Here is a 12,738-nt window from a genome sequence, read left to right as displayed (position 1 = left end):
GTTTTATAAAAAAGAGTTTGAAGTCGGGACAGCATGGATACGAGACATTTGAAGTGAAGTTTGGAATCATTGCGGATTTCTATCTTCAGATTAACAAATGAAAAAATCACCAAGACCTTTTAGCGATTCGACGCGCTCCCCTAAGCTAGACGCTTTACCTACCTGACCTTAGAGAGAATAGAATGAGTTTCCCTAGCCCTAGTTTTACTAAGAGTTTGAATTCCTCTGTAGGATAGTAGGGTGAATGAATTGCATTAGTGCGATTTGGCTAGCTGAATCGCCCAGAGAATAAATCGCCTCCCTGCTAAAAAGAAAAGCGGACCCGAAAAATAGCGTCTTCGATATTGCATATAAAAAATAGTTTTTTTCAACCAGGTATCTTTTTTTTTTCTTTTGGCTAAGATGCCCGTAGGTCTACGCCAACCATACGTAGGTTGAACTGTGATGGCCACAATGCTTAGCAATTGCCGATCCTTAAAACGCTTTTTGTTGAATGTTCACACTTGATGCACCATCTGCACGTCCTACATTCACTCCCAGAAATTGAAACAGGAAAAGAGGAATTTGAACCCCCGGTCTGCTGTAGTCAGCCTTAACGGTTTGCTTGACTTGCGAGTCTGTCGTCTCCGCGTCTTTCCCTTTTGAGGGCTGCTCCTCAAGCCTTCGAGTGCCTATCTTCGCTTGGGCCGTTTCGCGAAGATCTTCGATCTGAACCTTCGCATCTACTCTTTTTTAGAGAATGAACCATGCCTTCTCTATTGCAAGAATATAGCGATCGAAGAGCTATCGCTCAGCTACTTCGCGTATTACGAAAGCCTTATTGTATTATCCGAAGGGGGATGCTGAAAGAGCGTAGGTAAGTGGTAAGCGTAGGAGGCATCCTCGAAGGACAGCGGCAGCAGTGTGGTTCCAGGAGCTTCCGTTAGATTGAGATCTACAGGGTGGCGGGGACTTCGGCTGCCTTGTTTCGGGTGAAAAGAAGAGGGTAGTAGGCTTAATAGGGTTCAAACCTACAATATAACCGTTATGAGCGGTACGTTTCAACCAATTAAACTATAAGCCCTTATGGATCTTTACATGAAATTCTCTCACTTCGGGAAGAGCGGACGGAAAGAGAAGGCATTTTCTCTATCTGCTTCTTTCACTTCCCAGGAATGAACAATTGGAAAATCCATTTTTTCCAATTGTTTATAATATATAAATAAATCTTATAAAAAAATGGACTAAATTAAGTAAGCGACTCAAACTGTCGGTACGCTTTCCGGCTCGCAACGACTTCAAACGGGCGGGGGCTCTCTTGCTTTGGACAAGACGGCATGGGTCTACGATAGGAAAGTTCCCTTAAGAAAGAGATGAGACTGCTAAGGAAAGACTACTGACCCAGGATGTGGCTAAGAATTTCACTAATTTATTATTAGTTACATGGGAAAGAAAGATGCTTGTTCTATTTACGGAGCTAACGAACATAATCTTATTAATATCATATATGATGTTCTTTCTTATTGGAATGGAATTCAATCTTGAAAAGGGCGCTAAGATTTACTTGGTTGTAAGAGAAGAGAGAGGATGGGAATTGGTGATTCTATTCTAAGGCATTTCTTTCTATGTGGGACGATGTCGCGAGCAGAGCCGGAAACGCGGTAAGACTTTCTAGAGATAGCCTTCCAGACTCAATCTTTTGACAGGATCTTCTTTAGTTGAACCTGAGTTCGATAAAAGCTGGCCTGCGCCTAAGAAAAAGCCGTTTTTTGACCTCTCCCGTTGTTCGAGCTACTTCGTAACCTCTCCTTCAAGGTTAGAAGCTAGAAGCAGATAGCAGCCATAGGGATAGGTATTCAATCGCTTGCTTTAAAAGGTATGAGATTGCTCGCAGAGGACTAAGGTCGACAGATAGGGATAGGCCAGAAAATGCAATGAGAAAGTCTTCTTCTTTTCTTGCTCGTAAGCGCTTCCTTTTTCTTGCGGATGAATTTCTCGAATACATATTTCTTTTCTGTAAGTGAAAGGCTACAAGACCATAGAGTAGGCAGAGGATAGAAAGTAAGCGGGAATCCAATTTCTTCCTGTGAGCGATGGAATCAATTACTAAGCTTTGGAGCGAACACAAGAGCAATAAAGGTTTCGGTTTTTCAAGTTTGAGCATTGTAATTCCTGGAGTTGTTGTGACTCCTATACCTGTTTGAGGTGTTAGAGGACTTGTCTTGGAATACGTCTGATTGGAATCCATCCTTAATTCTCTACCCGATCTCTATGATAGCTTTGAAGTCGGGTAGGTATTGGGCATACATATGCTTTTGATACTCTGGCAAGAGGGTTTTCACTATCATTTTCGGTTGCCCCCCCTCCAGGGGCCTGGTTGTCATTTAGGGTGCCCTTTTCCTCCATCTGGTAATGGACTCAGAGAAGGTCTCGGTTAGGTTGCAGCTTGGTGCTTTCTAAGTCACGTTTGGTTACATCTACCTCGATGTTGTAACTATCCTTATTATTGAACTCATTGCATATGTCCTCCCAATTTCTTGAACTTGTCATCCAGGGAGAGGAACCATCTTAAGGCAGTGCCGGTCAGTGTCCTTTGGAACAACTGAGCAAGGGTTCCGAAGGAAGCACCCAAAGGTTGCATGTTCCCGGCATACATGAGGAGATGTGTCTTAGGGCATCCCGTTCCATCGAACTTGTCCATGTCGGGCATTTTAAACTTCAGGGGTAACCCAGCATTGGGGAACACAACCAAGGAGGATGCGCCCACAATGTCCTCATCTTTCTTAAAAGCCTTATAGTTCTTTTCCATTTGGTCAATCCTCTCGATTAGCTTTGCTTCTATTTCTCTTTTTGTATCGGCGTGACTCGGACCGATGGATGGCTGGAATTCTCCGTCCGATCAGCAGGAAGAGGCTTAGAGCCCTCCCTAAAGAAGGATTATAGGAAGAACAGGGCGAAGCTCAATTACCTCGATAAGCGCTATAGAAGAGCGAATAAGCCTGTACGCGATAGGCGAGAGGCTTTACCGCGAGAAGAGCCCAAATGCCCCCTGCTCGTTTAGTTCTTGGAAACAAGTGTTGTCATCCAGTAAAGGATGGTAAACGTCAGGGACAACAGGCTCTTGGGTTTGGTGCTTGGTTTACGCTTTCCTCTGAGTTTGGTACGCTGAGTGCTATTGTTTTTCTCGAAGTAGAGAAATACAATTCGAAATGAGCGCAAACATGAAACCCCTCTATTCTACCTTCCAAAATGAAATTCGCTCAATAGAAGGGCGCCCACATCCCCGCTCGCCCCTACCCATCCCTCGGGGTGGCCTCGCTCTCGCCTTTGGCTCGAGCTACTTTTGCTTTCGGGGACAGATTGCTTGCGGCCTAAGTCTACCTCCCCAAAAGCAAGCCATACACAATTCAACCTACCAACTATGACTCCCTCTACGCGGGGGGATCCCTACCCCTAGAAAACGAGTACTTATTAATAATGCCTAGACACATAATCTAGGTTAAGAAAATTGGCCGTTCAATTCGAAGTTTTCCCTTATCCTAAATAGCTTCTTAAAAAAAAGAGTCACTGCAACGGCCTTCGCCATCGGTTATTAATAATAAAAAGTGATGATTCAGCGTTTCCATAGTATACTCGGCTTTGTTATTTAATATACCGTCGACGACCAAATTGTGCTTTTCTTTTGCTCAGCCCAGAATTTATGCGGATCCAACTGAGCCATGCGATCGATAATACCTCTCTTTAACATTATTATCGCATCAACTTCAGCGTCGTTGACTTCCTTTTAGGAGAAAAAGTAGCAAGCCGATGCGAGAATTTTTTGGTGTTGAATTTCCCAAAAAGGATCCTCACATGGAGCGGGAAAGGAAAGATTAATTAAGTGGTCATCGAGATCCTTACAGAAAAGAAAAGCATAACAAAAAATGCAAATCCATGAACAAAGGGGATTGACTGAGATGTAGAGCTAATCGATCTATTGAATGAAGGGCAGGAATGAATGGACTGATTGATTGCCCCAACTCAAACAAAAGGTAAGGGGAAAGATCAGTCTTGAATAAAAGAAGAGCTATCGTCGTGGACAGATAGACCACTTATCAGAAGAAAAAAAGAAAGGAATTCCTTGCTCTACTAGTAAAGTAGAAATGAAAGTAGATGGTCCTAGGGACCTTAAAAGAAATCAAATTATAAAGCATTCGAATTGACAACATGTGAGTGGCCCATAAACTCACTCTCCTTCAGTTGAAGAAATGAGGCACCTATTGCCTGTTATGCTATTTTATCCCTCCAACTACAACATGTGACAACATGTGAGTGGCCTCCTTCGTTCATCAAGGAAAAACCCTACCCTCCCTTTTTTGTCCTTGAGGCTGGGTTAATTGAACTAATCAAAGTGTCGCAGAAGCCCCTACTACAACCTTTATTTGCTCAGGCTTACAGGAGCTAACGTTGAAACGTCTCCCCAGATCGAGATTCGAATCTTCCGCTCTCCGCCAGCTCCTGCACAAATCTCTTCTGTCACCGCTGGTTCTATCTTTAACATGCAAGCCTTACTTGTGCAAGTAAGCAAATAGGAATTACCTTACTCTTGAAAGTTTAAAAGTAAACTACCTTTGAGTTCGGTTCCTATATACCGTTGGTGTTAAAGGGAGCCGGCAGCTATTATTCAACTTTCATCTTTCTTTCCTTTGAATGAGGGGAATGTTTTTGCTAAAATGCTTCCTGGCTTGAAGTTGGGAGATTATCCTCTACCTTCTTTCAGGCTCACTCTAACAGTTCCTTCAGTCTGCCACTCTCTTTTTCTTATATCTGCTATTTTTTACGGAAGGGCCCCAAGCGGACCGTATCGGTCCTCTCGAACGAACCTTCCGGTCGGGTCTTAAAGAGAGCAATCATAAACCAGGTGAGAAACCAGTTACAGGATCAGGAAGGTCAGAGCTGTCGTTGATATGCAAAACAGAGTTTAAGATATCCCTATAACCAATCTCACTTTTTAGGATTGTACCTTCGCGCACTCCTTTGTTCCGCCACAGAGCATTACAAGCACAAATATCCGACAATTTATGATTTATAAGAGGTATGTAATCGCTCAATATATTTTTTTATTGAGGGCAAGTCAATCGCATTAATAAACTTTAAGTCCAGGAGCGGGAGAAGCTGTAACTGAAGCAGGAGAACGGGAAATTCCATTTCAAAGAAGATAGATGAATGGGGTCCCCGATTGACATCGTAACCATTAACGAAAGAGAAAGGGCATTTATAATAAACTCAAAGAAAGGGCTAAGTCCTACCACTATTATTGCTTAAGCGCATTCATCCACAACAGAATCGATTCACTAAATAAAAGTCGAATAAAGTCCGTACGTGAAGCCCTACCCCTACGCTTGAATGAACTCCTGAAACATCCACTTCAATTGATTCTACTTCATCCCCCCCGGGCACCCCTTTCTCTCCTTACCAGCCTGGACAAGACGGATGGAATGAAGGATAGCGGACAAAGAAATCTAACCAACAAAGATTGATCTAGTTGATGTTGGGACTTTCCAAGGGATGGGAGTCCTTCATATCATATGAGGATTCACTTCTGAAACTCGAAAGAGGGTCCTACCCTACGCCCGACAACAAGAATCGCCTGAGCCAATTAGCTGTTGCCGACCGTGCTTCAATCCACCTCGCTTCCTTAATGCTTTTCAAGCACTAAGTAAGTAAACACCCTTCCCCAGAGGATTTTTCCTACTCATTGACTAGTGACTTCGGCACCGAGACACTGACTCCCAGATTAGCTAACCACTCTTTGTAAGGTAGAGCAACTTTCTGATCCCCAATGACAATCTCGTCACCAGTGGGATTGGGGGCTATGAGTTGAACTTAACTAGACCTGTAATCAAAACTGTGGACATGGGTGAACTCCTATCCTGTAGGGACTATCCCACATTGAATCGACAACAAGTATCTTTCCTTTCAAAGATTGCTGCTTGAAACGAAGTCTGACTCTTCCGGATACGCAACGCCCCCTTCTGGAGGCCTTACAACGGCTACTTTTATTGAAGAACTCGGCGTAACGACAGATTTCGATGGCAATCCTTGATTGATTTCGGAAGTGGTGCGAAAGAGTTCAATACTACGCTTATTTCGTAGATCTACGATTTCAGGGTAAAGGATTTTTGCTTAGCCGCTTAGCGAATCCCCTTGCCTTTATGAAACTGTTAACATTATCTTTGTTTTTCTCGATGCTTATTAAAGCAATGGAAACACTCGAAAATAAAACACCGGTAATTGAAGAAACTGAAACGGTTGATATCTCAAATGATTCAACCAATAAAAGAGAAGTTAAAATCGGATTAACACTAAATGAACAAGAAAGAACCGATTTAATTAACTTACTTAAAGAATTTATCGATGTATTTGCTTGGTCATACGAGGATATGCCAGGCATTAATAGAGAAATAGCTCAACACACTATACCACTAATTCCAGGAATGAAACCCGTAAAACAAAAGTTACGTCGAATGAAACCCGACGTAGCTCTTAAAATAAAAGAAGAAGTCCAAAACCAAATAACTACAGGTTTCATCAAGGTATCCAAATACCCCGAATGGGTCGCCAACGTCGTCCCAGTTACGAAGAAAGACGGAAGGGTAAGAATGTGTGTCGACTATCGAGATCTAAATAAGGCAAGTCCAAAGGACGACTTCCCTCTACCACACATCGATATTCAGGTGGATAACACGGCAAATCACGCACTCCTCTCGTTCATGGATGGGTACGCGGGTTACAACCAGATTCTCATGGCAGAAGAAGACATGGAGAAAACAACTTTTATAACACCATGGGACACTTAGTGCTACACGGTAATGCCATTCGGGTAGAAAAATGGGGGTGCTACTTACCAACACGCAGCAACTGCCTTACTCCATGACATGATGCATGAAGAAGTCGAGGTATATGTCGACGACATGATTGTGAAATCAAAAGACCATCCAGGCCATCAAGTAGCCTTAAGGAAATTTTTCGAAAGGCTAAGAAAATATAATATGAGGTTGAATCCATCTAAGTTTGCTTTTGGAGTTACCTCAGGCAAGATTTTGGGTTATGTCATAAGCTCTCGAGGAATATAGATAGACACAACCAAGATCAAAGCAATCATGTCAATTCCACCGCCCAAGACTGAGAAACAGATTCGAGGATTTATTGGCCGGTAGCAATACATAAGTAGGTTCATATCAAAATTGACAACAATATGTGTACCAATCTTTAAAAGGCTTAAGAAGAATGTACCAGTGATATGGGATGATGAGTGTCAAAAGCCTTTGAAAAGATCAAAGCCTATCTTGCAAATCCTCCCGTATTAGCACCAGCACTTCCCGGAATACCTCTTAGGTTATATTTGACGGTTACCAAAGAGACAATGGGAGCCATGCTAGCACAAGAAGTAGAAGGCAAAGAAAACGCAATCTACTATCTAAGCAAGAAGCGAAAGTCTAGCCCCTTACCAAACCCATCTGGAAACTCTCACCGATCAGTTAGAGAAGGTAGAATACACATATCTACCTAGGGAAGAAAATCAATTTGTTGATGCCATGTCAAGACTAGCCTCAATAGTTAGGATTCCCACGAAAATCTAGCAAATGCCTCTAACAATAGAGAAAAGGCACAAACTAGCATACATCCAGGCTATAGAAGACGACGAAGTAGTCCAAGACGAAGAAGAAGAAGAAGAACTGTGGTACACGGATATACTCAATTATGTCACCAAAGGACCCTCCCCATTCTGACAAAAGAGCAAAACGAGCATTAAGACTCTTGGATTCCCAATATGTACTCATAGACAACGAGCTACATAAAAGGGTACCTAAGGGTCGAGCTCTCTTATGCGTAGGAAAAAAGGATGCACAAAGAGTAATGAGAATAGTTCACGAAGGAATTTGTGGCACTCATATAAATGGCAAAATGTTAGTCCAATAAATAATGCGAGAAGGATATTATTGGACTACAATGAATAGGGATTGTCATCAATATGTAAAAAGATGCCCTAAGTTCCAAATCTATGCCAATTTACAACATGTTCCTCCATCCTTACTCTACACCTATACGTCACCATGGCCATTCTCTACATGGAGAATTGACATCATCGGCAAAATCACTCCCCCAGGAACAGGAGGCTACGAATATATATTAGTAGCAATTGATTACTTCACAAAGTGGGTCGAAGAGCAATCATACGCTAAACTCACTGCAAAATATGTAGCACTCTTTATCAAGAGAAATATCATTTGTCGATGTGGAGTCCCACATGAAATGATAAGTGATAATGGAACTCACTTTCAAGACGAATGTGAAGAATTGTTACAAAAATATAGCATTCAACATCATCATTCTTCCCCTTATAGACCTCAAGCAAATGGAGCAGTTGAGGCATCTAATAAAAATCTAAAGACTATCATCGAGAAAATGACAGAAAATTATAAAGATTGGCCTGACAAACTTCACTTCGCATTGTGGGGTTACCTCACGTCAATCCGTACATCAACAGGAATACGCCATTTTCCTTAGTATACGGAATGGATGTCGTACAACCTGTCGAACTAGAAATTCCATCTCTACGCATCGCGTTAGAGAGCAAACTCGATGAAGTTGAATGGACAAGGGCAAGATATGAAGAGCTAATTTTACTCAATGAAAATCGACTAGAAGCTCTACATCACACTCAGTGTTATCAAACTTGTATGGCTAGGCATTTTAATAAGAAGGTCAAGACAAGAAACATCAAAGTAGGAGACTTGGTGTTAAAAGCATTAAGGAAAAATGTTTTAGATCCAAGGGGAAAATTTAGACCTAATTGGTCTGGACCCTACATTGTCAAAACAATCCTGTCAGGAGGTGCAGCAAAACTATCTGATATGGATGGCAATGAGTTCTCGAACATGACAAATCTTGACCAACTTAAGAAGTACTACCCATAATTACTTGAGTAGGATACTTAAGAGAGCTATGTTTGGCCTGATTCCTTAAGAAAGGATACGTAAGCAACCCTTTACGGGTGCGGCCACCTTATTTTTCGACATTCTCGCGTCCCAAAATTAATTAAAAATTCGACAGAAGATCGGCGAAATATTGGCGTCGCAGAGAAAACTCTGTCACCAGCCAACGACCATCAGCGCCAGCCGACGGCACTATCGCCTGACGCCAGACTGCTGTGGCCGGCGCCAGTCGCAGATAAGCGGCGCCAATTCACAGCTAAATTCAAGGCATATTTCGGTGTTTTTTGGAAAATTTTCGACTTTCGTACTCGAAGAATTTCTGGAAAATTAATTATTTTCGGTTTTCATTGCTTTAATAAAATAAATTTAAAGTAAATAATTAATTAAAGGCCGAAATTTCATTAATAAAATAAAATTACATTATTGATGGAATTTTAATAAAGCTGAAATAAATTAACTTTAAATAAAAAATATAAACTAAGTCTAATAATTTGAAATTAAGCAATGCTCCTAATCTTTCTTTTCTTTCCTAGCCCTTTTCCAATTTTTGACTGCTTCCTCCTCCTCATCCATAGCCTTAGCTAGTAGGCATCCTTTAGAGGACCTACATTCAATCTTAGAGTAGATAGTTTCCCCTTCAGCTAGGACTCCATGCTTATTTTCTACCCAAACCTTTTTATCTGTGGTGTCAGCTTTCCTCTTTACCTTATCTTTTGTAGTACTTTTCTTCCTAGGCATTGCAGGTGCTTTGAATTCAACTCTTTCACCTAAGTGTTCCTTGGCAGGAATCACCCTGTCACCTAGACGACTCTTCACATCAGTTTTACATTGATCTTTCTTCAAGTCCTTTGAAGGTTTCCTCAGAAACCACTTCTTCACATCATTGGGCAAGGAAGGAGGAACCTTTTGGGTAATTACTTCCCATAAAGATCTAGTACTCCAATAAGCATCAAACATGTCTACTTCCTGGGAGACAGGGAACTCATAGGGAGGACGAAGATCTCCGGAAGGAATATTCTGAAGCAAGCCGTATTGTCTTTTTACCCTGCAGGGATAGTAATAAGTCAGAAGAGACAAACTTGGAAGGCGGCAGAAAGGTTGCTTGTTGACACCAACCATCCTTTCTGTTTTCCACATCGGATGACCCACTTGATAGCAAAATTGCGAGATTTAAAGACCTTTCTCCACTCATGGCGCCCCATTTTAGAGAAGCGTTTCTTCCTTCTCACGAAGCAATTCGGAGTGTACTTCTCAATGTTGTCCGGAGAGCTAATTAATTCTAGCCTTTCCATTAGCCACATCTGTAAAAAAATTGCATTGCAAATAAATTATTATTACTATACAAAAATATATTTTTTGATTTTTGTAATTAAAAATATTATTTTTCTACCTGTAATAAAATTGGAGAGGCTCGAAAAGGTGCTTTTGGGTTCCTTTTCAATTCATCAAGACTAATCATAGTCTCTCCAACTATCAATGGCATTGGATTTCTCCCTGATTCAATTTGTTCTAGTACGGTGGTTATAATTGATTGACCCTCATTATTTTTACCACTACTAAGGAAAAATTGATTAAGCATGCAAAATAAGAAAGCCCTTCTTCTATAAATATGAAAAGATTCAGAAAGAGGTTTATCAAAATAATGGCGAGCAAATTCTTTCAAATTAACTATGTTGCCATCTACTATTTTTGATAAATCCCTTTCTTTTAAATTGAAGAAGCGTTCAAAATCCTTGTAATAATATGCATTTATTCTAGGGATTACTATGAGGTCTATTGCAGGGAAACCTAAAATAGCACCAAATTCTTCCGGCAAAGGGCTAATTTCATCATACCCTATTCTAAAGCAATGAGTGTCAACATTCCAATATTCTAGAGCGGTATGAATGAAATCTAAGTCAAGATCTACCCCTTTGATACCATAAATTCCCCCCAAGTGAAAAAAATCTAATTATTTTCTTTCTTTGACATTAAGAGACCGACACCATTCATGGGTGTATTCGGTAAAAGTTTTGGTGACTAGAGACATGATATTATTTTTCTAAGGCCAAGAATTATTTTTTTTGCTGAAATTATGAAAAGAATCGGCTGGGCAGGGGGCTATTTATGCACGAATTAGGAGCAGTTTTAATCGGGTTAGAATACATAGTCAGCGCTACTTGGTGTTAGATGCCGCGATTGGCGCCAGACGCCAACGCTTGGCGCCACACGCTAAGTTTAGCGCCTGGCGCTACACCCGATTGCGTGGCGCCAGTTGGCGCCAATTTGCCACGTCATGTGCGCTTTCTAAAACCGCGTTTTTACCTTAATTCGAGTCTACTAATGACTTTACGGCTCCCTTATCTTTTCTAAAAATCTTTTTATTCTTTTTAAAATTGATATAGCTATTATATTTATTATATTATTCTTTTTTGGATTTTATTTAGGTTAATTTCCAAGTTTTTTATAAACCCAAGCTTTTATTTGACTTTTCCTTTTTTCATTTTTCTTTTTGGGGGAGAAAGTCGGATACCCTCCATCAATAATAAAAATGTTGGAATTTTTGCGCAAAATTACTTGTCACACAAACATGCACATAATAATATAAATGAAAAATGAAAAAATAAAACATGATAAATAAAATAAACTTATAATAGTATGTATATACAAAATCTGTCTAAAAAATGAGTCTAACTAAAAAGCAAAGTTCTATACAAAGTCAAAATGAAAAAAAACCACAGGAACAAACTACGGCGCCGAGGGGCGTGGGCGTACACCCATCATCTCGTAAAAATGCACCGTACGAGGATTAACCTCTCCACCAGCTCCGGCTCCAGCTCCAGTCTCAGTAGGAGGAGGAAAGCTCAACGTGGGTCCACTCCACCCAAGATCAACCTAAGGTTGAGGTTGCGGAGGCTGCTGCGATGACGAGCCAACCTCGTACATCCCACCACCTCCAAGAGCCGAGGTAGCCTCTCCCTGGCCTACCGGTGCAGCATGAGCACCCTCAGAAGAAGAACCCGAGCCCTCCGCCACATTGGCACGGGCAGCCTCAGAGCGACTGCCTCTACCACCTGACGTAGTGCGGCGACGTCTCGAGCTAGACCTCGCCAGATCCCTCCGCACCTCAGGTCTCGTGCGGGTATGAGAAGCAATAGGCTGACCCTACAGAAAAGAATTAAAATTAGAAACAAGGCAAAATCGAAGCGGTAGTGCAAAGACATATGAAAGAAATATTACCTCCTGGACGGCGTCGTCCCGACGACAGGTAGCCGCATTCCTCATCCGGACGAGCTTGCTCCGGAAGGCATCTATACATCGTGCCATTGCCAAAACCACCTCGCGCGAGAACTGTCAAAGAAATAAGTTAGTAAACATGCATAATATATATAGACAAGAGTTGAAAAAAAATAAGTTTACCCGAGTCTGGTGGCGAGGAATCGACCGCTCTACGAAGCGCTCGTCCTCAGGAGCCGGAGGAATCATCTCCTCAATCGGCACGTATGTCCCCTGGTAATTGATAGACATACGGGGTGGCACAAACTCAGCAGCATCGTCCTGATAAAGCAAAAACCAAGTCAGTAAAGCATTACTTAGGGGCTACTTAATGAAAGATAAAAGTAGAAAAATCGTACCGCCACATCCTCTGCTGGTACAGGAACTGGAGCTAACAACGGCAGTAGCTCCTCCGCATAGCATCGCCCGGGGATCGTGCAAGATCGCCAAGGGGTACCAGTTACCTCTGACATGCTCAACAACCTCGCGGCGTCAAACATGTGACGTGGTGGAAGAGCAGGAATGA

Source organism: Chenopodium quinoa, unplaced genomic scaffold (assembly GCF_001683475.1).
Source record: "Chenopodium quinoa cultivar QQ74 unplaced genomic scaffold, ASM168347v1, whole genome shotgun sequence".
Classification (NCBI taxonomy): Eukaryota; Viridiplantae; Streptophyta; class Magnoliopsida; order Caryophyllales; family Amaranthaceae; genus Chenopodium; species Chenopodium quinoa.
The sequence above is the reverse complement of the archived record's forward strand: the minus strand, read 5'-3'. Positions refer to the sequence as shown.